Genomic DNA, 24,898 nt, shown 5'->3' with positions numbered 1-24,898 from the left:
CCTTTTTTTCCCCCTTCCTATTTTGCTCTTTTTCATAAAACTTTACAAAAATACTTAGCCAAAAGCAAGGAAATTTCCACTGCAAACTAATTTTGATTGATAAATGTTAGATTAACTTAAAAATATTTTAATATAATGTGACTGTTTCTAAAATAGTAAATTGAAATGAGCTAAGAAACATTCATAGGCACTGGAATATGATTTTTTTTTATGCTACTAAATTGACAGAACAGTTACCAAAATGAATTTGGCCTGTTCCAACCAGCACTTTCCCTAAAAAATTCCTGGCCATAATTTGGCAGTTAGAATAGTTCAAGGACCATTCTCTGTAAACTATTAACATGCAGTTTTTAAAGTTAAAGCAATTATTTCCTGGCATAGACGTGGGATATTTTACTCCACCTGACCTCCATGTCCTGGAGCATTCCCATGCACACTTAATTTACTAGTATTGTCTCTGATTCCTTTGTTCTGTATTCTTCTTGACTTTAAATCTTTCTCTGTACCTACACTTTATCATACAGAAAAAATAATACTTGATCTTGTAAGAAAACAAAACCCACACGAACCAAACAAAGCAAACAGCTATTCTATGAGGAAGGACCAGATCTAAGGAGTCTCTCTGTCCTGTAGTTTTACATTCTGATGCTACTTGATGTTGGTAATTAATTTCTTGATTTCTTTCATTAAGAAAACAGAAGCAGGAGTTGAAAATTTCTCATATATAAATCATTTTTATGGTTGTTCCTTGTGTGAATTCTCTGGTGTCTATGAATAGCAAACATTTGGCAGGTTTTCTCTCTTCTCCCTGCCCACCTGTTTTGATGAATTTTCTTAGAACTTCATAGATCTAAGGTGCCTGCTCTTTGTCAAATATGGTTAAAATTTGACCAGTTGATTTATAAGTTATTAGAACAGCACTTAGACCAACTAGCACATAGACCTGTGTACACCTGTATACTTGTGCAGAGCTGTATCACACAAGTCTTGTTTTTTTCAGCAAATCCAGTCAAGGACAACTCCTCGTACTATCTTTTACCTATTTTATTCAAAATCTTTTCTTCCAAGATGATACCTTTAAGGATCTCATTAACTATCTGCATAAAATTAACATGTTGCTGATGAATTATGAGCTCCTCTTTTGCCTGTGGCCCATAAAGCAACAATTAAAAAACAAACAACAGTGGAAATACTTCACCCTGTCATTTATCTTCCTGTGAAGGTCCACAACTGGAGCTCAGAAACATCTTTGACTTCTGATCCTGGATAACATCATTTATGAAGTTTAATGATGTAGAATATAGTGGAGTGAACAAGTAACTTCATTACACTGTTGTACTCTTAACATCCTATCACAGGGCTATATAGAGATTTGTTATGCTCTGCGACTGCAGTGTTAACATGACTCATTTCAGCTTCTTGGAATTATGTCTGTTTTGCTGGTGCTCTGCTAACAGTGATGAAATCATATGCAGAGATGCCAAAATCAGAGGATGAACTAACATTTCATTTTGAGATAAAAATTTCAGAAGATTCTTGAGATCACACACTGAGACCAGCAGTAGTAAATTAATAAGAGTAATATCCATCATCAGTTGGATCTATATACAGTATAGCTCTGGCAAACCAAGGATTGTAAAGTATTTTATAAACAATTAATCACATCTCACTGCACTGACTCTGTGGAGTATATGAAAATTATTAACCTCTAGGTTTCACATGGGTGAATAGGCAGGCACTTTAATTTCTCCCCTCCATAGCAATACACCCTTGTGTTCCAGTGTTTTCTGAATTTTCGGAAAGGTTCCAAACTGCAAAAGAACTTTTCTTTTTCTTTACACCAAGCCAGTTGTAGTAGTCCTTAGTGCAAAGAATGAATACATACAATTGCAGCAAGACATCTGTGCTGATTATTACTGTAGAGCTGCTGCCCTATGAGAGGGAAATACTTGTGGTTATAAGTGTAACCCTTGTTTCCTTCTCTCATTTACAGATATACAAAAGTCTGGCAGTGCTGTCGGGATAGTCACTGGACATTTAAAAATTTTTTTTGGAAACTAGAAGGTTCTTAGCTTTAAAAGGTTGAGAAACAATGCTGAAGACACTGTGATTCTAATCTTTGACCTTCTACTACCTACTGTGAGTAACCCAGAACAAGTAAATATATTTTTGCTTCTACTTTCTACCATCTTCATGGAAAGTTATTAATTTTCTTTGTTAAAAAAATAAAATCTAGCTACTAAACAGAATAACCTTTTGTTAATTGATTTGTTGGTTAATACTAACAATAGTTACTCCAACTGTTGTTCCATGCCTATGTATTATCACTTTCTACAAGTCACCAACCTTATACTTTAGAGAGAAACTAGGCCAAATACTTAGAGGTCACGTTGTCACTGTAATAGACAAATGGCCTTCAAAATAGCCACTTTGTTGAGACGCTGAATACTGATGGTAATTGCCAATTCACATTTCTGATATCGCAAAAGAGGAAATAGGCTGAATGCGAGGGAAGATCAGGAAGGGATGGATGAAGTTTTAGTTATGCTGAGGCAGGATCTTGGTCGGATATATTCCAGCAGGTGCTATATCCTGGCACATAGTGTTTCTGAATTTCTTCTAACACACAATTGCCATTTTTTCTCCCAGGAAAAAATGTGTGCTCATTCATAGGATAGTGTATACTCAGAGAGTTCAGTGCATTGCACCTGCGGGGCACTTGCTAGCTAGTTGTTCTTTCTGTGTTCAGTCAACCTAAGACATCCATGACGCACAGATCATTTGTGGAATATATTCTGTAGGTCTGACATTTCCCAGATGTGTCAGACTAACTGTGAAAGTGCTTTACAGAGAGTTGTTTTTCACACATGCTGTGCGTATGTCCCAGATTCCTACATATCTGGCAGACTTATCAAAGAAATTTTTTCCTCCCAAGGAAAATCTACCCAAATGGTAGAATCTCCATTTACATCAGGTGAGAATTTCCAGGTAGGGAAAATACAGGTCCAGAGAAGCCCAGACATAAGGCTGTGCCACAGTAAAATTCCTATCCCCACTCCACACCTGCTCCTCCTCTTCCAGAGATCCTATACACTTCTGGGGCCCATCAGTCAACACTGCTCTTTGGGAAAGGATGCTTATGTGCTTCTTCTGCCTGTCTCAGATTTTGCACACACTGGATAAACAAATGCCACACTTCTCAATTTTTACTTGAATATATTACAGAAAGGACAATCTTTGAAAGGAGAGCAATACAATGAATGCTACTCTCTGCTTTATAACAGGTGAGGAGTAAACTGAGATGCTCTGCAACTAAGCATTAGAAATGTCCTGGACAAAGGAACCAGAAAGATGAAACCAATCTAGGTGGATTTTTTGAATGAAAAACCCAGGTAGATCTGCTCAGAGCCAGTAATACCAGCTATTAGTGGGTATTAATCATTGAAATGGTCCAAAAAGTCCTGACCAAGGCATCTTGGGGAACTTGCGACAACAACTGATGCTTTTCCCTGCCTTTTCTGTGTTCCCTGTAACAGACATAGAGATTGAAATTTAGAAGACTTTCTTTCAGGCTTGCTTTCTGGAATTTTATCTCATGGATGTACAATGTTTACAATGATGACTCTTTACACATATGGCTCATAAACCTCCTACATAACAGTGTGTTTGCTCTTTTTTTTCCCCCCACTGCTAGGTAACTCCTATCTAAAGTTCTAATGTGTCTCCACATTGTTATTTTCTGCTACTGGGTCAAATCTGAGTAATTTTCAAATCCCAATAGGATGGCCACAAAGAAGAGCACTGCCTGTTTGATTATGCCTTCTTTGGCACACACACTGTGTCAGCATTAAACAATTCTAGAAAATATGCACTGTAGGCTTGACATTTATTGTATCTCAGTGTGTGGCTGTCTGTGGTTTTGATGGTTTTCAAACAATGGTATCTGAGCCAGATTGCATGAATAGTCCTGTGTTGAACAGCAGTAATTAGGATGTCAGTTGAGAGTTTTAAATGAGCTTTCCTTAGGCATTCAATGGATTTATGTATGTATCTGGTTGTTTCTCAACTTCATATTACATGACAGGAGTGACCCATATTTTCGTATCAACAGGATATGACTACATGTTGAAAAAAGAGCAGAAAGGGAAAGTAGCACAGAGTCCCAGCCATACTCTGCTTAAAACTACTGTTGCAAACAAAATAGGAAAATAACACGGATTCACTTAGGGTAAGAGAATAGCTGTAACTGAAATTACTTGCTTCCCCTCAACAATTATCTGTATTTCATGTACTCTGTGCTCTGCTGCTGATGCTGTAGTAAGTATAAAACAATAAAACTCCCCATGTAGCATCTAATCATATATACCACAAACCATGCTGATGCATATTTACAAGTTTAGTAAGTGCTGAGTCCAAAATAGAAGGAGCACTTTGCCTTTGGAAAGGATGTTTGTTGTGAGGTTCTTATTTATTCAGCCAAATGAGTTGTTGCTGAATACAAAACACTTCATATAGTCACTAGCCAAAGATATGTTTGTTAAAGGTTTCATACCATCTCACACCTGCAGCTGGTAAAAGTGAGCCACAACCCAGCAATCAGAAGACTCCGGGATCAAAGAGATGGAAACAGGGTAAAGGGAGATAGAGAGTGATAGAGGAAATTAATTTCTTGTCTTTAACCATTTGATTCTTTGACTCATTGCAGACACACCATAGCACTATATAGGTTTCATTCCAGCTTTGTTCACTTTTTGGTTAGCCACAGGGGAAGCAAAAAGCCTAAAAATATTATTTGTTTTTTCAATTGTGAAGTTAGTTTTAAAGCAGGTTGTTTAGTCTCTGAACAGTTTGTCTTAATCTTACATAAACCAGAAAGGATGTTAGGAAGTGGTCTATATTTCCCATTAGGACAGCTTGTGAGGCTTAGATTTCAGGATGTCATCTGAAAGTTTGCATACTTCACTGAGAATAAGTTCTACTACTTCACTTTACACCTTCTAGGATGGGCTGTGAGTCATCTCTGAAGACTTGTATTTATGGCTCCATAAAGAACATATCTGGAATCCCAACCATGATCAGGGAAAAAGGTATGTGGGGATAGTTACTGTAAACACATATGAGGGAAATTAAAATAAGAGAGGACCAAAAAGTAGCACTGGCAAATAAAATATTTTCTTCCTTTTCTTTTCTCTCTGGGTGGAAGAGGCAGGGAAGGAAGGTTTTCTGATAACCAAAAGCTATATTTCAAAATTTCTTTGAAAATCTTCCAAGAAAGGTAATCTATGAAAATGTTTATTATTTTCTTCTAATTTTAAGAGAAAAAGAATCCACATTTCCCAAAGTGATCTAGTTATCATCCCTGGTTTCTGATGCAAAAGTGAAGCACAGAGGGATTAGCCCAATGTCACAGCAAAGGATTTCATTCATAGCTTTCTCAGATGCTTTCTCAGGAAAAGATTGGGAAGACCTTCACTGTGGCCAGGAGAATAGATCAGAAAACCTTCTGATGGTCTGTCCTTGTTTTTCTCTCTTTCCTGATATAAAAAATGGGGTCAGTCTGGCATTTGGATTTTTAAAATGTCTCCAGTATATTTCCCCACCTGCAGATATAATGGGGTCAGGAGACTGAGGTTATTACTATTTCTGGAAACTTGCATTATCCATTCTAAATATTTTAGGAATGATCTCACTGAAATCTTAATTTTCATAGTGAAGTGACTTTCTCCTTACATATTAATGAAAAAAACCTGAAGGGAACAATACCGCATAAAAATCGTAAACTATATAAAAGGGACTCTTTATTAACGTGCACCTGTACTCCTGTGGTTGTTGTGGACATAACCTCACCTTTTGTAAACGTTAAAATAGCACCCAGAGAAAGAATCTCTTCAGGAAGCAGCCTGGTTATAAAAAGACTGATTCTGCAGCCACATCACAAACTTGGCTCTGATCTTACTTAAAACAGGGGTTTTTCACTTTTTTATACTCAGTGTCGCTTTTATTACAGTGAATTTTTTTAGGTTTTGTGTTCTTGATCCATTCTACTGTAAACTAATTTAAAACTACACCCTGTAAGCACCGTTTGTTGTTGTGTTTGGGGTTCTACATGTGGAAATTAATGAGTTAGCTATAAATAAAATAAGCATTAAAAATGAATATGAGAAAAATGTGTTATCTGAGTAGAAATGCTTGCTATTCTGTGATAATCAGGAGGTACTGAACACCATTTGGAAGAGTTGTGTGGAAAACAAATTTCCCATCCAATGAAGTTTTTTCCTCCAGTCTTTATCAAGACTGCTTCAAAAGCTGTCAAATTTGCTATGAAAAATGAGGATGAGAGGCTTGAATCTACCCTATTAGCTAATAGCCCAACCATCACCTGCCAGCAGGAAAAATGTTTTACATTTTTAGTCTGCCTTTTACAGATCAAAGGTTTGAACCTTCTGATGCGTGGTACCAACTCTCTAAATACACGCTGCAGAAGAAAGAGGTTTCTAACCCTCCCAGCTGGAACATTCCCAGTTTGCACAAACAGTTACATATTAATTAGAGATGGAAATTAAACCTTGATCTCCATGTAAGATAAGGTTTGAAAATTACTTACTCTGACATTTTTTATTACTTACTATTACTTAGTCTGACATTTTTAACCTCAATTCCATTCTGGACTAAAAATTTCAAACTGGAAAATATGTTCCTCCAAATGTCTGCTTTTTTACAACAACTATTTCTGACCTCTGGTACGTGTGTGTGTGTTGTGCGTATATGAGCAAACACCACTCAGCAACTCTAAGTGGAATTTTGAAACCTCTGTGTCTCTCTGAATATGTTCTCATGATTTAGATGTGCACTTTATGCCTGTTTTGAATTAGTTAAAATTCCCACTGTTCTGGTGCTTCAAATATCACTAGGCGAACATATTCACCTGGAGGTTCAGGTTCAGGGATGTTCAGCTGATGACAGCCCTTTGCCACAGCTCTCTCAGGCTCCTGTACAAAAGGAAACATATAGGGTGTCAAGAGGCAGGAATCAGTAGAACATACCTTCACAAATCAACATTTTCACAAGTACGATTAATTTTTACATAAGCCTTTCCACAGTCTGAGATTAGAGAACATTGTGTACTGAGTCTTTTTGAGAGTCTTTTGCAAGATCACATTTTCATGTGCAGCTGTAAAAAGGCACTCCTAATCTAACAAAGGGACTGTGACATGGGACAAAAGTGTTTTAATGCATTTTTTATTGGGAATCAATAAATTTGCTGGTTTTTCATTATGCTTTTGCTTTGCTAGGCCTAAAAGTACCAGTTCAGTGGAAAAGGTAACTTCTCCCAGCACACTGGGACTGCTGATCTTAACCTCCTCCTGTGTGGAAAAAGGCTTAAATTGACTTAATTATTTAACATGTTCTTGCTGACACAGGCTAGTAAAAAGATCAGTATGTTAGTGCTCCTTTCTAGCACTTTCTTTCCAAAAGCCTTTAAGAAACTTATGAATATTTAAAGCCCCTCAGTCAGTGCCAGGGAGATGGTACCATTAACTGTGAAATCAAATGCCACTAGTTGTATGTGCATCCCAGAGCTGCTTAAAACCGCACAGAACTACCTTCCTGAATGGCTGTTGCCTCACACGCCAGCCTTTATGATCAAGCACAAAAATACCTTTTTTTCCTTTCTCTCTCTTTTCTTCTTTTTGCCCCTCTTTTTTCCCTATCAGAGAAGGAAATGGACCACACTATGAAAGAATCAGCCTGTTGCCATGTGTATTATTTTTGAAGTCTAGTATCTGTTCAGAACTGTGTAAATGGGCCCACATTAAAGCACAGGAATTGTAAAAAGTATTCAGATTTTTCAATACGGTGAAATTTTGTTCATTCAAAAGGGAACAGTAAAACTAGCTGAATTTTCTATTCTTTGTACATAAGAAAAAAAGTGTTTTTTTGTTCAGTATCCAGTATGAATTTGATGATAAGGTAGGAATGGCTGGTTTATGATATGTCTGTGTTTAATACAGAATCAGAGAATCACAAAATAGTTAAGGTTGGAAGGCATCTCTTGAGATTGCCTAGTTCAAACACCTGCTCAAAGCAGGGTCAGCTAGAGCAGGTTGCTCAGGGCTCTGCTCAGTGGGCTTCTGAATATCTCCAAGCATGGAGACTCCACAGTCTCCCTGGGAAACCTGCTCCAGCGTTCAACCACCCTCACAGTAAAGGTGGATATTTTCCTGATGTTTTCATGAAATCTCCTGTGATTCAATTTGTACCCATTGCTTCTTGTCCTGTCACTGGGCACCACTGAAAAGAGTCTGGCCCCATCCTCTTTATTCCCTCCCCATGAGATGTTATATACATTGACAAGATCGCCCCAAGCCCTCTCTTCTCCAAGCTGAACAGTCCCAGCTCTCTCAGCTTCTCCTCATACAAAAGATTCCCCCATCCCTCCATCATCTATGTTGTCCTTCACTGGACTCATGTCAGCATGTCCAAGTCTCTTTTCCACTGGGAAGCCTGGAACTGGACACAACACCCCAGATGTCCCCTCTGACTAGAGGGGAAAGATCACCTCCCTCAACCTACTGGCAACCCTCTGCCTAATGCAACGCAGAATACCATTGACCTTCTTTGCCACAAGGGCACATTGCTGGCTCATGGTCAACTGGTTGTCCACCAGGACCCCCAGGTCCTTCTCTGCAAAGCTGCCTTCAAGATGGTCAGCTGCAGCATGTGCAGTGCATACACACTGTATTGCATCAGCTTTATATTTTACTTTTCTTGTCTGTCACTTAAAATGAAATAAGCTGAATAATCCACCATATCCACATGTTTAAAAGCATCAGTATTTGCCATAGGTGGTAAGTATTCACATTAGCTTCTATAACAAAATAACCATTACTATGTTTCTGATGGAAAATTGGTTTTGATGAAGGGCAGTTTCTTCACTGAAAATATCCATTATGCAAAAATACCATTTTTCTAACCCTTGTGGCAATATTTCAAATGAAGATGAAATAGTCTTTCTGAAGAGCAAAGGTGACAAAGTCGGTAAGATTTTGAATTGCATTCTGGATATGGTAGTTTTATTGGGTTTTGTTTCCACACGTTCACTGGTTGTGGTATATGGAGGACTACCTGTTCAAGAAAATACCACAGCCAAGGCATCAACTGTTAATTTTCTCACTTCTCTAAAAGGGTGAAACAATGAAAATTATCACTTGGTAGGACAGCCTGGCCCATAAACATGGCATAATCATAAGGAATTCAAACCATATTAGGTAGCATGGATCACTTAAAAAAAATTTAAAAAGTGACATTTTCAAAAATCTGACCAACTCTGTTATTTGTTTAAAATTAAATCTTAAACCTATTTGAAGATGAATCAACATTATTGTGGAAGTTTCATTATTTTTTCATTAAAATATTAAGGGTTTTTTAATCTGTAAATCCAGGTGTTAATTAAAAAACTGTTGTCAAAATGATAGATTTAAAAAAAAAAACCTTTCCTTTCAATTCTAACTAATCCTCATAGAAGACAGGAGCCAAGTGAGTTAATTTTTTCAGGAAAATAGCAAAGCCTGAAGTATGAAAAAGTCTGCCATAAAAATGGGAAAAGAGAAGCAGCCGTCTAACAAGGTCCCCAAGGAAAATGTTTTCCAGCTCAGGTTTTGAAACTTACAGACAATAATATAATAATATATTTATAGGTAATTAATATTATTCAATAGACAACTGATATTATAAACAATAATCTCCAGAGTTTAGTGCTTGGGAAACTGTGAAAGAGCTGTCATGAGCTTTAAGGTATAGTCTGAGTGTCCATCTTGAACCCACTGGAACAGAGAGCGAGGGCAGGTAACAGCATACCTGCTGTCAACACCAGGCAAAGGTATAATGTGGTTAACTCAAAATCTGATAGTATTTGACTCGCAGCCCAAATGGTTGGTGATATGTCCTCTTTGCGTGAAACAAGTTTTCACACACACTACAGTGATTTCAATTGCTCTGCCATTTCAGAGTGCTAAGGCTACCCCTCAGGAGACCCATGTAATTTCATTTAGGATAGCAGCATGGTTAGATCACCAAACCACAGTGCTGGACAGTGGTGGCTGGTTACCTCACCACATTGTTTAGGAAACAATACACAAGTTACTTGATCTGCCAAGTGACTCAATTTCCCATGTGCAATATTCACAGTACCATCAAAGTTTGTGTTGAGATTAAACAAAGTAAAGACTGTGAGATGCTTTGATACAGCCAAGTATGTGAAGTTAATAACTCATCTTTTTCCCCCTTTAAAGGAAAATTAAAATAAAACTCATTAAAATAAATGTGCAATAAATAGGAAAAGGAAATATTTTACAATGTTCAATTGTGCATTGAAGACCAGGTACAAAAAGTGAGATACTAGAATTTCTTTCTCTATTTCAGACTCTCTGCACAGCATACAGTAGTTTCATAACCCATGTGAACAGTACTACCAGCACTGTCTTCTAGGTCCTGGGGGATGCTTTTGATCTAACAAGGCATTGCCATTATTAGAAAGACTGTGGTGTAACTACAACATCACTGCACTCTGTCAATTTAGTTTTGCATGAATCACTTGGCTCATGACACTCTAAATGTAATACTGTGCTACAGATAAACTAGAAACAGAATAAATATTGTAAGAACAAAGCTGTCACAGAAATACACTCCGAGTGTTTCGACCCCATTCAAAGGCCCTTCACCATAATTGTCTCTGACAGAAGGCTCCTGTACAGTAAGTACTTTAGTTGCCAGTGACCTTAAACACAATTATCATTAGCCTTCTTGTAATACTGCCTTTCCCTTGAACTCAAATTACTGTGCTTCTCAGATGGTTTTATAAAGATAGTTCAGTGCTGCAGTTAGCATAATTCAAGCTGCTTTAATCAATGCTGTGTCCTTTGTAAATAAGACTGCATTTTGAAATACATGCTGTAATAATTACATCCATAACTTGTTAAATTTATTGAGATAATCTTGACTATAGTGATTTGAATTTTTGTTGCAAACAAGCTGCAAGTTAATAAACAGATAATAATGCATGCTGACAAATATATTAGTGCCAATCCTAAAGCTGGATTCTGCTGAAGCAAAACATTTGAATAATAGAGCCACAGTTCAGAGGCAGGAAAGCTACCTTGACTTGAGAGCCTAACTTACCTACCATCTCTAAACCCTTCTAATCTCTTCTCAAATGAAAATAAAAACACGCATCTTTTCTTCCTTTCCGTAGAAAGTAACTAACCTACATGGCTTTGCCAAATGCTGACCAGCATGCAGTGAAAGAGCAGAGATCCCAACATCACTTCATGAGAATTCACTCTCTGACAAGCAGCTGTGGCAGGTAACTTACTATAGAGAACCTCTCACAGGTGTAAATCAGTGGGGGAAAGGCCTCTATAAATATCTTTAGATACACTTTAGAATTCAGTAATTGTAAGATATAGAGGCATGAAAAATAGTGAGAGATAACCAAGGATCACCACAAACCCGGTTTTCTGGCAGTCATCTCATATAATCCCTTTCATGACACAACCTCCTCTTAAACAGGTAATATTTCTTGTTATTTTTTTCCCCAGAGGGGTGGTTCTTTCCTGAATCTCACCAGTTTAATTGCTAGAAACCTTCTTCTAATTTTCAGCATAAACATACTAATGTATTATCATTAATTTTCATCTCACCATTGCCTGTTTGCATAAATCTTTCTTCTCCCTTCCTAGTATGCTGCAGGGTACATTTTTCACGAGCCAAGGGCCAAGGGTAGTCAAAGGCTATATTTAAGATCAGTAGGAATGTTATTAAATTATTTCCTTAGAGATTTAACTGTTATTAATGAATTAATTAGTGATTATTGCAAAACTAGTTTTACTCTAAAAAAAGACATAACAGCCAGAGGTCACATTTATGTGCTACTAGAAAGTAATTGTACAAAGTATCTGCTTCTGCTTTGCTAAACTTAGTGATATATTGTTAATTTGATTGGTTTTATACTAAAGTCATTTATTAAAATAATTTAAAAAAATAGCAGAAATCCTTGTCCTGACTGGTCTTGGAGAAACACCATTAATACCTGTTCTCCAGCAATATAATTCAGTTTTCAAAAAGCTAACAGGTGCCTGGGTAGTCAGCTCCTTATCCATCATGCAATTAAAATATTCTTCCCTTTCTTCTCAAATATCACTAGCATTTCCTATGTGCACCATATCAGATGTTTTACTGAAGTCCAAACAAAGGACATCTAACATATTCCCTGGAGGAAATCAATTATCTTCTCAGTCAAAGATATCCAGCTAGTTCAACTTGGTTCAAATGTGATGTTAAATATTAAAATAAGGTTTCTTTCTATGTCCTTATTTGTTAAATCTCTGAGGGCAAGTTACCAGGCCTATGGCCTGGTATAAAATATGTAACTTTTCCCCTTTTCTTAAATGCATGGCTATTTATTTTGTTCTCAAGTCATACTGTACCTTCTTTACATAAGTAAGGCATTTTGCATTCTTATTTATCCTGAGAAATATATGCAGAAGATTGATCTTTTCTACAGTTAGCCTCACTTGCAGACTTATTTAGTGCCTCAGATTCCATCACTGGCAATTTTTAATGGAGATTGGATGTGTTTTGTTTTGTTTTTTCTCCCTAATAATTATCCTCTAATTCACACAAGGGTCAATTCAGGGAAAGTCTATGGTCATTGTTAATACAGGAGGTTTAAATGAGATGGTTACAATTTTCCTTTCTGTCTTTATAACTTGTTAACATGAGTTTACAGTTCTTCTGTAACCATCAAGTCTTTGTCTGTATCAGAATGCAGGCAGGGACACCCAGCACTAAAAAATGATATCTGGTGATACAGGATACGTGATACAGGAAAATGCTATATTTCAAGTTAGACATCTACAAATTGAGTACTCAAAGCTGCCTTTTTTTTTTTTTTTTTTTTTTTTCCTCTGGAGAACTTGTTGGTAAACTTCATGGCCTTTAGATTTAAAATATTCTGGTAGCATACTCTCCAGACATTATTCTCAGTGCAATGAAATCACAAAGGTCAAAATTCATCGGCTAGAAAGCATGTTCCATAAGGGACAGGCTCACCAGGTTACTTGAAGGAGAACAGCACAACATTCATTGTTTTTGTTTTTTCCTTCCCCTTTTTCCTCTGCCATTCTTAAAGTTAGAAGCAAACTTGGATCAAGTATTTCCAGATGGAAAACATCCAAACATTATTTGTGAAGGATGAATTTTAGCCTACAAAAGCAGATTCTTGAACCTCTGCCATCTAAGCATATGCATGAGATACTTCAATAAGGAAGTCCCTATCTATCATTTACCTGCACGTGGCTAATGCAGAAACATTGTACTGTGTTAGTGTAGCCTACTGAAGCATCCAATTTGCATCAACTCTTCCAAAAGTCTGGGTGATAAAATGGTTGCGCTGTAACTCTATTTTATTAGCCACGTGGGTTCTAGTCCCACTTCTCACTGAAATGACTTAATGTTCTCTCTATGAAGCTGATAGGTGGTACTTTTCTCCTAAAAGGAGCACCAAGGAGAATTTACTTAGAATGAGGCTTGTGATGGAAACAGAAAAATTACCAATAGGAGTAGAAAACTACAACCTACAAACAATAGGAACTAAATCTTACAATTTCCTGACTTGCAGTTTCACTCATCTTCCCTCAGAGAAAGCTTTTTCCCTCACTTCCACTTTCTCATGGGTTCGCTCTCCCTGCTTGCTCCCTAAATGACAGAAGTGCCACGACTTTTCACATCAGTATATTAAAGCTCTCCATTTATGGGAAAAGAGCAAACAAACAAACAAATCCCACACCCTTACCAGAGCAGAAAATGCTACAATCTTTCATTGTGTCTTCCTCAAACTGAAGATCAGTATAGAGTAGAGAGAGCCTAAGAGAGGCATCAGTTGTGATCCTCCTACTCTAATTTGATGCATTCCCAGCAGTGATTTAAGACCATACAGCTTGATTAAAAGCTAGGAAGCAAAAATCATTAAAAACAGGATAATATATATATATACCCTTTCTAAAGTTTCATGGTACAAAAACTCTTCTACGTACCAATAGTGCACAAGAAGCCTTTTATTACCACAGCAGGCTTTCCTGCCTTCTGAATTTTCCTGCTATGGAGATTTTAAGATCTTTTGCAAGACATCCACATTTCCTTATTCACCCTCAGGTCATGCAGTTAGTTACAACTTCACTTTGGACTCATCTGCATATATCAAAACAAACATTATCATTGTCACTCTCTCAGATTTTCTTTTGACTTTTGACGGTCCTGTGGAGCTATCAATCAGCACTATCAACCTCCTCCATGGGTTTATTCCATACAAAGAACAAGAGAGACTCAATGTCTTTGTATAAGACCAAGGCACACTTTCCTATCTAGCCTTTAAATGCACAATGACCTATGGAGAGGCTTTCAGAGAATCTCTAATTAAATGAAACAGACCAAGAGAAACAAGAGCTTTTAGTTCTGATGTTAAAATCCAGTAACACTTTTAACCTTGAGAACATTGCTTTAACCTGACATCAGAAAATCATCATAAATTGCATTTCTTACAGTTTCAGAAACCCCCAGGAACCAACATGGGAGAAAGCAGTGCCAGAAAGAAACTGCATGGTAAACATGCCCCTGGAGTCTTGGAATACTAACACGAAAAGAGAAGTAGGTTTAGGAAAGCAGACTGGTGCATGAAGGAGAGAAATTAGAAGTGCCTTCCCATACAAATATTCACATTCCTGACTGGAAGCTCCTGGGAAGTTAATGAGAGTGTCTTCAACAGTACACTTAAAATTGTATCATGCACAGTTGTAGAAAACTACAAAAAATAATAAAAAATAAAAAAAAGTTATGGTTATGATGATCATGATTAGTATAATTACTGTTGCCTCAAGTGTGGAAAAGAGAGAGTAATCAACCCCCAAAAGCTTAAATGCCAGTCACCGAACAAAAGAGACTACTGATAAGCCTTACTTAAAATCATACAGGACACTAGTGAGGCTACTCACTACTCAGCATGTAGCTGTCGAACTCTTCTCAGTTTTCTACATCAGGTTTAAGCTGGTTTCAAGAAAGTTAATGAAGTGTCTCCTTATGTTGAGCTTTTCCTAAGTATGTGAGGCAGCATGAGGAAATAAAACAAAACAAAACAAACCCAAAATTGCAGTAAAAAAGGTGGGTGTTTTCCTGATGTTTTAATGAAATCTCCTGTGATTCAATTTGTGCCCATTGCTTCTTGTCCTGTCACTGGGCACCACTGAAAAGAGTCTGGCCCCATCCTCTTTACTTTCCCGCTATGAGGTGTTAATACATGTTGAAAAGATCGCCCCAAGCCTTCTCTTCTCCAAGCTGAACAGTCCCAGCTCTCTCAGCTTCTCCTCATAGGAGAGATGCCCCTGTCCCTTCATCATCTATGTTGTCCTTCACTGGACTCATGTCAGCATGTCCATGTCTCTTTTCTACTGGGGAGCCCAGAACTGGACACAACACCTCCGATGTGGTCTTGCTAGTGCTGAGCAGATGGGAAGGACCACCTCTCTCAGCCGGCTGCTGATAGTCTTTCTATGCTGTTGGCCTTTGCTGCAATGGCACATTGCTGTCTCCGTGCAACTTGTTGTCTACTAGGATCCCCAGATCCTTCTCTGCAAAGCTGCTTTCCAGCTGTTCAGCTGGAGGTTATTCCTCCCCACTTGCAGGATGTGGCATTTTTCTTTGCTGAACTTCATGAGATCCCTGTTGGCCCACTTCTCCCACCTGTCAAGGTCTAATGTAAAGTTTATACTAGATTATTAAAATTATAATAGTGCATAAGATAATCAGACATAATGGTGGTCTTTTGGTGTGGAAATCGTTTTAGTATGGTCCTGAATGCAGGTGATAGTTTTATGAAGATGACCATGAAAATACATATGATGGGAAAAAACACTACCATTACCTACCAGTTAGGATATGTGATTTGCTTCCAAATTTAAAGGGAGAAGCCACCAGCAGCAGATTAATGCTGCTGGGTCCTCTACTAGAGTCCAAATCAAAAGGCCATATGTCTGCTGGGGAGAGTTCAGGTGCATTTGGCTATGGCAACATCCTTTACGTACTTTCTTCTTTTTTCAAAGCACTCTGTTCACCTTTCAGGAGGTAATGTAGAAACCAGTCATGCCAGTTTTATGCTTGTTAGGATCCCCAGTGCAAGAGATGATACTGTCATGAAAGGAGCACCTCTCCTTTTCACACTGGCTCTGGATTGTTAAGGGCAGTGATACAAAGCCATGTTTTTTACAAGAATGTGATCAACATCATCATCATGTTCTGGCATCTTGTTCCTGCTCTGATACGCAGCCATGTTTTTTACAAGAATGTGATCAACATCATCATCATGTTCTGGCATCTTGTTCCTGCTCTTTATTCTACCACATCCCTCCTAGAGTCACTGCAATGTTTATTACTCACCTTTTGTACAATTCATTATTTTTTCTCTTGCTAGCAAATGAGATTGTTTCTATCAGTGCTCAGTCTAAAATGTCTCTCTTGGGCCTTGAACCAGTTTTTGTTGACTACAAAATCCTGCTACCGATTTTCTCTGTAAACATCTTCCTTTTTACAGCTCAAACACCTCTTCTCTCCATTCACTTTCACCTCAAATGCAGTACTCACTATGTAGCTCTTGCTGATTGAATACCTTCTATCATTTTTTTCCTTACTCTTTTTCCCATTATACAAGTAGCTGTGTGGGCTGTATCAAAGCGAGCTCAATTCCTGAGAGCTTATCAAACTGTTAATGACACACAGAACACAATGCTTTCCTAGTGTTTTTTTTCCACTACACCTACATTTTTTATTCCATTCAATTCTCTGATGCCCTTCCTTCTCTTGTCTCTTTCTATGCAGTTCACTGTTTACCATATCTGCAGCATCTTTTATCTCTTTGCCACTTTTTTTTAGCTTCCTTCTTCCTATAGTAATCTCACTGGCATGGCTTGTCTTCTTGAGGCATTGATACGATTTCTTTTTAAAATCTGCTGCATATCCATTTTTTAACACATTTTTTTGACAATTTACAGCATCTCTTCCTTTGGGCTGCATGTGGTGCCAGAACAGCTCAACTATCTTCTCTGATACACTTCTTTTTTTTATATATTTATATTAATTTTTATTTTCACTTCACTATTTTTCACTTGTCCTTATTCCATTGAAAATTTTACTTAAATCAAAAATACCTGGGATGAATGGGCCATATCTTTCCACTCTGATAGGAGTCTGGATTGCCAACCATCTGGCTTAGCTTACAGAGAAAGAATCTTTCTTTCTCTCTTTTCTAATTCACCTTGTATTCCTGACGGAGCAAACAGCTAGTACAATCCAGTTTCATCTTTACTGCCATCCCTTGTATTGCAAAAGATGAAAAAAAATCCCGTAGTTCTTCAGTAACTGCATAGCAGCTTTGAAGGATTTGAAGATTCTGTCTCTTCTGTAACTGCTCAACAACCAGGTTCTTGCAGACCGCTCTACTGGATGCACTGTAACAAACTGTCCTCTGTCCTCAATATCAGCCATGTAATTACTTGCATGTGAGTTAAACAGCTGTGCAAAAAGTTATTCCCATATCTCATATGTATCTTTGTCTAAGTTGGAATAGTTGGAGTATTAAATCCATAAAAAATTACTAGACACAGTTTCAATCAATAGTCACACAGTGGAAAATCAGACTCATTAATCATGTAATGAAATCACAGACAATCGCCACTTTGTAATTAGTGCTGTTCTGTATTGGCAAGTCAGTGCGTTCTTTAAGTTCCTGGCACTGTAGGGTGAGTATGTAAATTGTGCATATTTGTTTATAAAGCATATACATGTATATGCTGATATGTGGTATAGTTTTAAATCTCTGTGGCTAGGGTTAGACTAAGGTTCAATTATAGTAAAAGAACAGAAGTTCATTTCCATTGAAACTGAAGAAGCAATCAGGCTGCTTTTTAGGACTGGATCCTTGAATCTTTTGCTCATTTTCAATACCAGTAGGTACCAAAACATTTGTTCCTGTTTACACTGGACCAAATTTAAATCAAAACTGCTTTGTACCTCTGAATAAAAAGGGTTTCAGCAATGACAACCAGTATTTTCTATTTGTATTTTCTTTTTCACTTCCTTCTATGGAAAAACGTAAAATGTTGAATGAAGAATTGCTTTCTAATCTTAGCCACAATCTAAGATAAAGCATGGAATCTGTAGCTGGTCCTGTGATTTCATTTAGAATCTTTAAATTATTATAGAAGATAATGCTGATTTAAAAGAGGCTAGGAGGATTTTTACCCACTTACAATTTTACCCATGAATTCTTCATTGTGGAAATACATCTTCGAAATGGATTATTTGTTGACTTAAAAGTTACCATAAAGATTTTCATTCTGTGATTTCTATGGACTCTTACTGGCTTCATTTTTTTATAAAACCTATTGGAGAGTTGACTCTTGTCATCATAGTTTGAACTTAGCTGTCAAAATCTCTTTGAAAAAAAGCAAATTTTTTTCTCTGTGAAATCCCCATTTGCTGTATGTCCTACCCTCTGTAAGCCAAGATGAGTCTATCAGTCTCCCTTCTTCCTGCAAGCCCAGCAAGGATCTATTTCTCCTTCTGACTGAAGCACGGTAAGAAAGTTTCTGTACAGTTTACAAGGTCTACTCGGCAATCACACAGTTACAACACTGCCTTTTGCTACATGAGAATATGTTGCTTTTGATAAGTGCTTAGTCTCTGCTGCCAAACCGAATGCAGCATGCTTTATTATAGATTCCAGCCAAGTACGCATTTCATCTTTCCAGTTCACTCACCAGCACCTTTTCTTTCAGTTTTGGTTCAGTAACACTGCAGTTCCTCAGTCTGTCTTGCCACTTTACATTCAGCTGTGTTTTCTGGCTAATAACTGTCACACCAAATCCCAGCTGTGCACTGCTCCAGCAGAAGGAAAGAGGTCTGCAGGGAAGGCATTGCCATGAGAAAGCAATTTCTTCCTTCCCTTTCCCCCACCCCAGACCTCCACATCCCAGGTCACTGATTTCTCATATCAATGGAAACCACTCTGCAAAGGCTCCAGGTCTGGTGCACTGTCTGTCTCAATATTAATTTAATTCACTCACCATGTTTTATGGGGGATGCTGAATGTTTCTTATTTTCCATACCCAAGAGAAAACAAACAAACAAGCAGGCAAAGACACACCAGCACAATAAGGTGGATAGTCAAGTCTTTGTTCAAATGTAGGCTCAGATGTCCTGGGAAGTCTTTGGAAGTGCAATGAAAGGACACTTCGTGTTCCTGACAATTTGCATTCTAAACCTAACACAGCAGACACAGAGGAAAAATGAAAATAGTAAGAACTGTATGAGAAAACAATAAATAATGAAAATATGTATACTGATACACCTGTATTGCCAGAGCGATCTTTAGTCAGCAGGTCACTGTTTTGAGCTGCATAAGCACAGAATTTGGGGCAGGGAAGGGAAGAGAGGGAGTTACTTGCCAGAAAGATAAGAGATCAGTCTTTTTTATTGCAATTCTGTCATTCATACCAGATCTATTTCACCAAGAAGCATCAGGAACAAAGTGAAAAAGTAGCATTCTTGTGTAGGCAGCTCAGACAAAAAAACTACAGGCCTCACTCAGTCACTGCCAAGACTCCCTGCCCTGCACATGTGCTTGTCTTTGCCAGCATTTCTCCCTGGACCCTGGGATGCTGGAATCATTGGGATGAAGTGAGAAGGCTCCCCAGGTGTAAATCTTACCAACCTCACCCTTGAAAGCCTTTCCCTGATAACTCACCTTCCATCTCTCCTCAGGCCACATTCAACTCAGCTAAATATACATGCCTCAAACCAATCTAAGCTCCTTGTGTGAGCTTCTTTTTACAGTTAAGATATGCACTAGGTGCCTCTGTCTAAACATTAAGTCTTTAGTTTAAAATAAGTGCTTTGGTTCCCTCTGTAGTCAGCCACACTCTTAATTTTACTAATTTTTAGAGGTCTAAAATTATGTTAGAAGAATCTCACCCTTTCTAGACATTCTTTCTGGCAGATTTCTCAGGTATGCTCAGCGGGATAGTTAAGAGTAATGCTTTCTAAATAATAAGAATACTATGGTATTATTTTTAACAATTTAAAATTTTTTTTTTCTATTTGTAAAAGGTCCTAAGGAACGCAAAACACTTAGAACTGATTAAAAATTGGTCCCTGATTCCCAAGATGTAACCAACTTTCCTTCACCTTTCTTTCTCATATGTCACAAGAGCACTGTTTAGAGTTTTCGTGATCAAATCCTAGATCAACAGAAACCAGCTCGTCAGCACTGAAGCTATTGGAAATACTGATTAGCATCATATAAAGATATGGGCCTCTAGATGTTAGCATTTAGAGTAGGTCTATCAGTCGGTAAAGAGAGCTTGAGGATTTTATTCCTTCCTGCCACCATAGTGCTTTGCATTTTTCAAAGTTATTGGGCGTTGGGTCTAGCTGCACATACAACTATTAGATTGCACTTGGAGGCTTCCAGTTCAAAACACATGCTGTGCACTCACAGTTTGATGCATCTGTAACTGCACAACATTGCAACTCTTTTTCTCATCAGAGATGAGTGCTCCACGCTGCTGAGAGACACAATTCTCCCACCTCTTTGCGTTCTATTCCCAGCAAACCTGCTCTGAGAACCTTTGAGTGATGACTCTCTGGACGGGATGTTCTTATTTTTTCTATTGATGAAGTCTTTCATAAAGTCATTTGATATAATTGTGAATGCATTTATTATGACTGTGTTTTTAAACTTTATTTAGTTCTTTCATTAGGACCACAGACATCAGTGGGGGAGCTGAGGCTCAGCACTAATGCAAGGGAACACAGTTCTATTACAAATGCAGGAGACAGTTAAAAGATCTTGCAAGGGTGGCATTCAGCATTCTCAAATATATTTGAATTCTCTTGCATCTTCCACTTCCCCCCTTTCTCCACCATGTATTCTACATTGCCACTGATCTTTCCAATCGAGAGAAAACTTGACATCTGAACCAGAGAAACACAGTATCTGCATTAATTTATTCTATTCTCTGCATGGGAATTGAGCCAAGCTGAAGGATTTCCAAAAGCCTCTCTCCCTCCCTTTCTTGTTTCTTCCTTGTTTTTTCCAGACAGCAAGTTTACAGAAGCAGCTCTAAAAGCAATGACTGAAAGGTTTCCAGAACTGAACCTATTACTACCAACTGATTGTATTCACCTGAACAGAAGCTATAACACTGATATATGGTGTCAGCAGTAAATATGTTAAGAACAAAAAAGTGCTGAAGAAAAAGGTTTAACATGGCTTGAAAATTTTTTGCCATCTGTCCACTGTGATAAGGTCACGTCCCTTAGAGCTGGTTGGCTCCACATTGCAATGGCTGTGATTAACGTTAAATGAACAATTTGAGACTGCAGTTGTTGCATACTTGTGATTGTGGGGATTTAAAATCATCCAAGCAAACCCTACATACATCCAAAATATATTTACGTTGTGGGTCAGTGCAGTTAAAAATATGCCTAAACTTCTTCCTAATTAGACAATTAATTCTCAAGTCTGAAGTATTAGAACTGACATGCAATTAAAAATATATTCTCCTCAGAGTTATATTTTTTAATCCCATCATTGCAGAAAACTTTCCTGTCATGAAGGATATTTTATGAAGCTTTTGCTTATCACTAATGTCGAGAAATGTTCACATATCATTCTTTGCAACTACCCCCATGAAAACATATTTGAACCTTCGAAAATTCTTGACTTGAATTTCAAATAAACACCCATTTCTATAGTCATTTCAATGTTTCTTTCCTATTCAAATGAAAAAGCAACTTTCTTAACTCCTATTTATTCATTAGAAAAATTAAATTAAAATCTCTAAGTCATAAGAAGAAAAAGAGATGATACACACATTTATGTTTTCAAGAAGGTGATATTCAGGAACACTAATCATCTGACCTTTTATTTTTGAACTCCTGCATGTATATTTTTTCAGTTGAGTGAGCAAGCTGTGATAAGAGAATTTAAAAGGATAGAAGGCTGTGTCTTAAAACTGCAGTCTGATATAACTGCACACACAAAAATGTACACGATAAGATGAAGACAATTTGCCACACAACTACGTTGAATGTTTGCACAAAGCTGAGCTTTTGAGCAACTTAATGGTTCTATTTGCACACCCAACATCCTGCCATGTATACCCACTCCCAGCATTCACAAGTGCAAACTACACATGCTTGAGTCTATCATTATTTTTTTTACAATTAAACACTCATGGTTGTCTCACATTCAAGTGTTCAGATCAGATTTCCAACTGATATAAAAACAGACTAAATCCATGGCATTTTGCAAGGAATTTGGTGCTCACATATGCATCTGGAATTTGGCCTGTACAGTTCTCTGTACCTTCCAAGTCATGTTATGTATATGTATATAAAGACCACTGACACACAAGCTTTCATCTTGTTTGCCAAGCTATGCCCATTCTTAAGAACTTCCTTCCTTCTTGATCATTACAGGCTTGGCCAGTAAAGACCATTAAAGTCGCAAAAGTTTAAGCTCTGTGTCAGTGGTCATAATAGGTGTAATCTTGGGAGCTTTAGGAAAACACAGCCTTATTCTTCTTTGTGACCAAATGTACCATAAAGGGAGATTTATCTAGATGCTAATGATATCTGTTATGTGCTTTAGGAAAGGGACTGGGGAAAGCAAGCTGCTCATTCAGTGAGACATTATCTCTACTGGCATTCTGACACCTTCGATAAAAACAGCAGCAGCATGACTATAAAACCTTTTTTAAAATCGCCAAGTTTATATCAGCAGTTAGCAGGAGAAAGCCATAGACATTCATCTTGCAGGACCTTGCTGGCACTTCTGATTTCCTCTGAAAGGTTTTAATTGAGGTCATCAGGTGCCATGAAATTTAGCATAAATACAGTTTAGGAGAATTCAGCTCTGTTTAGGAATTATGCAGTTAGCAGAATTGACTGGGGCCCTTTTGGCCCTGCCAGACCTTTGTTCATTCAGGGGTTTAGCAAAGTTAGACACAATAATGTTACTCTGTAATTGATGGCAAATTCTGCTTCAGCCTAAATCAGCTCATCAATTAAGTGTGACTTCTACAATCTTGAAGGACTGTCTGGTGTGTAAGATTTGTCTCTCTCTTCTCTGCCACTGACTATCTTTGTAGCTTTAGGTAAGGCACTGAACGTCTTGCTGTCCCAATTTCCCCAGATGTTAAACTGGATAATCATGCTCCATTTGTCAGTTTAGATCACTAAAGTCATCATTGACCAAGGAATATCACTTATTGCATTTATTTTCAGGATCTACAACAACAGGTGCATTCTCAGAGGAGGATGGATAGCACAGAGGAGGGATGCTGTGGACAGGGCAGGGATGAATGCTTTTCCTAAGGACTATGACTCCTGGTCTATGAAAAGCAGTGCAACATTCGCTGCTTGTTTGAGAGACTTCCAAATGAATAAAGCATGAACAGGGGACAATTTTGCTCAGGAGTAAAGCTTTGGATAGTTTTTGTTCCTCAGCAGTGCTACGTGAGGTGTTAGTCTCTGACCATGAAGGCTGGAGCAATATACAAGAATGTCCAGGTCTTCAGTAATGAACTCCTATTTTAGCAGAACTTGAAACTTATATATGTATGATATATATATTGTATAATGTACATCATACAACTTTTATGTGTTTTAAGGCAACTTTTGGAGCCTAAAACTGGTTGAGTTGTCACATAGATGTAGAAGATATTTTCATGATAAAAAGTCTACTCCTTAAAGGAAATTTGTTTCTTTATCATAAAATTGGGCTCATATTCACTGAAGGGAATATGTTAGTAAAATATCCCCCAAATCTCAAACTCCTCCAAAGCATCTTGGTAGCTGTATTGTTCTAGCAGTCAAGCAGCAAATACTCGATACACTGAGTCATAAAATTCATTATGCCTGTAAATGATCATGAGAGGGATTGTTGTGTAAAGTAATTCCCTGGGTTGGGAAGGGGAGGGGTTCTCTCTGAAGCTAAGAAACTCTCCACTACAATAAAGTATCTCACATACCAAGAAAATCATCCTTTTTCCATATACGGAACTTTGATAGGAACTAGACTATAACCATGTAAACATTAACTTTGAAGTATTTGAGAGCATGAATTGACAAACAAGAGCCTCAGCTCTCTTTTTCATATACTGTTTGGGCATCATCCTGATTTTTCAAAATTACTGTCTATAAGAGGAAACTCAGAATTCACCCTAGGATTGAGAATCTCAAAAGCATGGAGATTCAGCTTAGCTCAGAACAAAATTACAATAGACTATTAACTTCTCTAAACTGGTGGTCTGAAAACATCATTGGAAGATTTAAACTACATTTTCTGCATCACAGCTAACTAGAAATACCACAGAAATTCACAATGTTTTTCATACTATCCTGGCAATTTCAGAAGTCACAGAATGGAGAAGGGTGTTGAAGTATTACAGCTATGTAGTTTAATTTTAAAATACATTTTTCTTACAATTTCAGTCCTGATTAATATCAAGTTGTATATATTCTGCAGCTTCTTTCCCTTCTCTCTCACTGTGAAATAATATCACAAATCACATGCTCAGCGTAAGAATTTTAGAACTTCTGCTTCTTTGGACAGAGACTGTCCATTCACAGAACCCATCTGTACATACAGTACATACAGGTCCCTTTATCCTAACCAATGACTGTGAATACCTACTAGTCTACTTCTGAGTCCATCCCTTTTGTATAAGCAGGAGAATTTTCTACTCTGTCAGAAATCACTTTGTTTAAAGTTAAGACGTTCTACGGA

The 24,898-nt window shown here is 37.6% G+C and overlaps 1 long non-coding RNA gene across 1 annotated transcript; it reads left to right on the top strand.

Moving 5' to 3' along the window:
• Nucleotides 1-1,845: 1,845 nt before the first annotated feature.
• Nucleotides 1,846-14,664, top strand: LOC112985110 (uncharacterized). Its single transcript, XR_003259663.2, has 3 exons — nucleotides 1,846-2,139; nucleotides 5,002-5,087; nucleotides 14,601-14,664. It is a non-coding gene; the product is annotated as an uncharacterized LOC112985110 (long non-coding RNA).
• Nucleotides 14,665-24,898: the final 10,234 nt, after the last annotated feature.

The sequence above is a fragment of the Dromaius novaehollandiae genome, chromosome Z (genome assembly GCF_036370855.1).
Source record: "Dromaius novaehollandiae isolate bDroNov1 chromosome Z, bDroNov1.hap1, whole genome shotgun sequence".
NCBI lineage: Eukaryota > Metazoa > Chordata > Aves > Casuariiformes > Dromaiidae > Dromaius > Dromaius novaehollandiae.
This window is presented reverse-complemented; position numbering and strand designations above follow the sequence as displayed.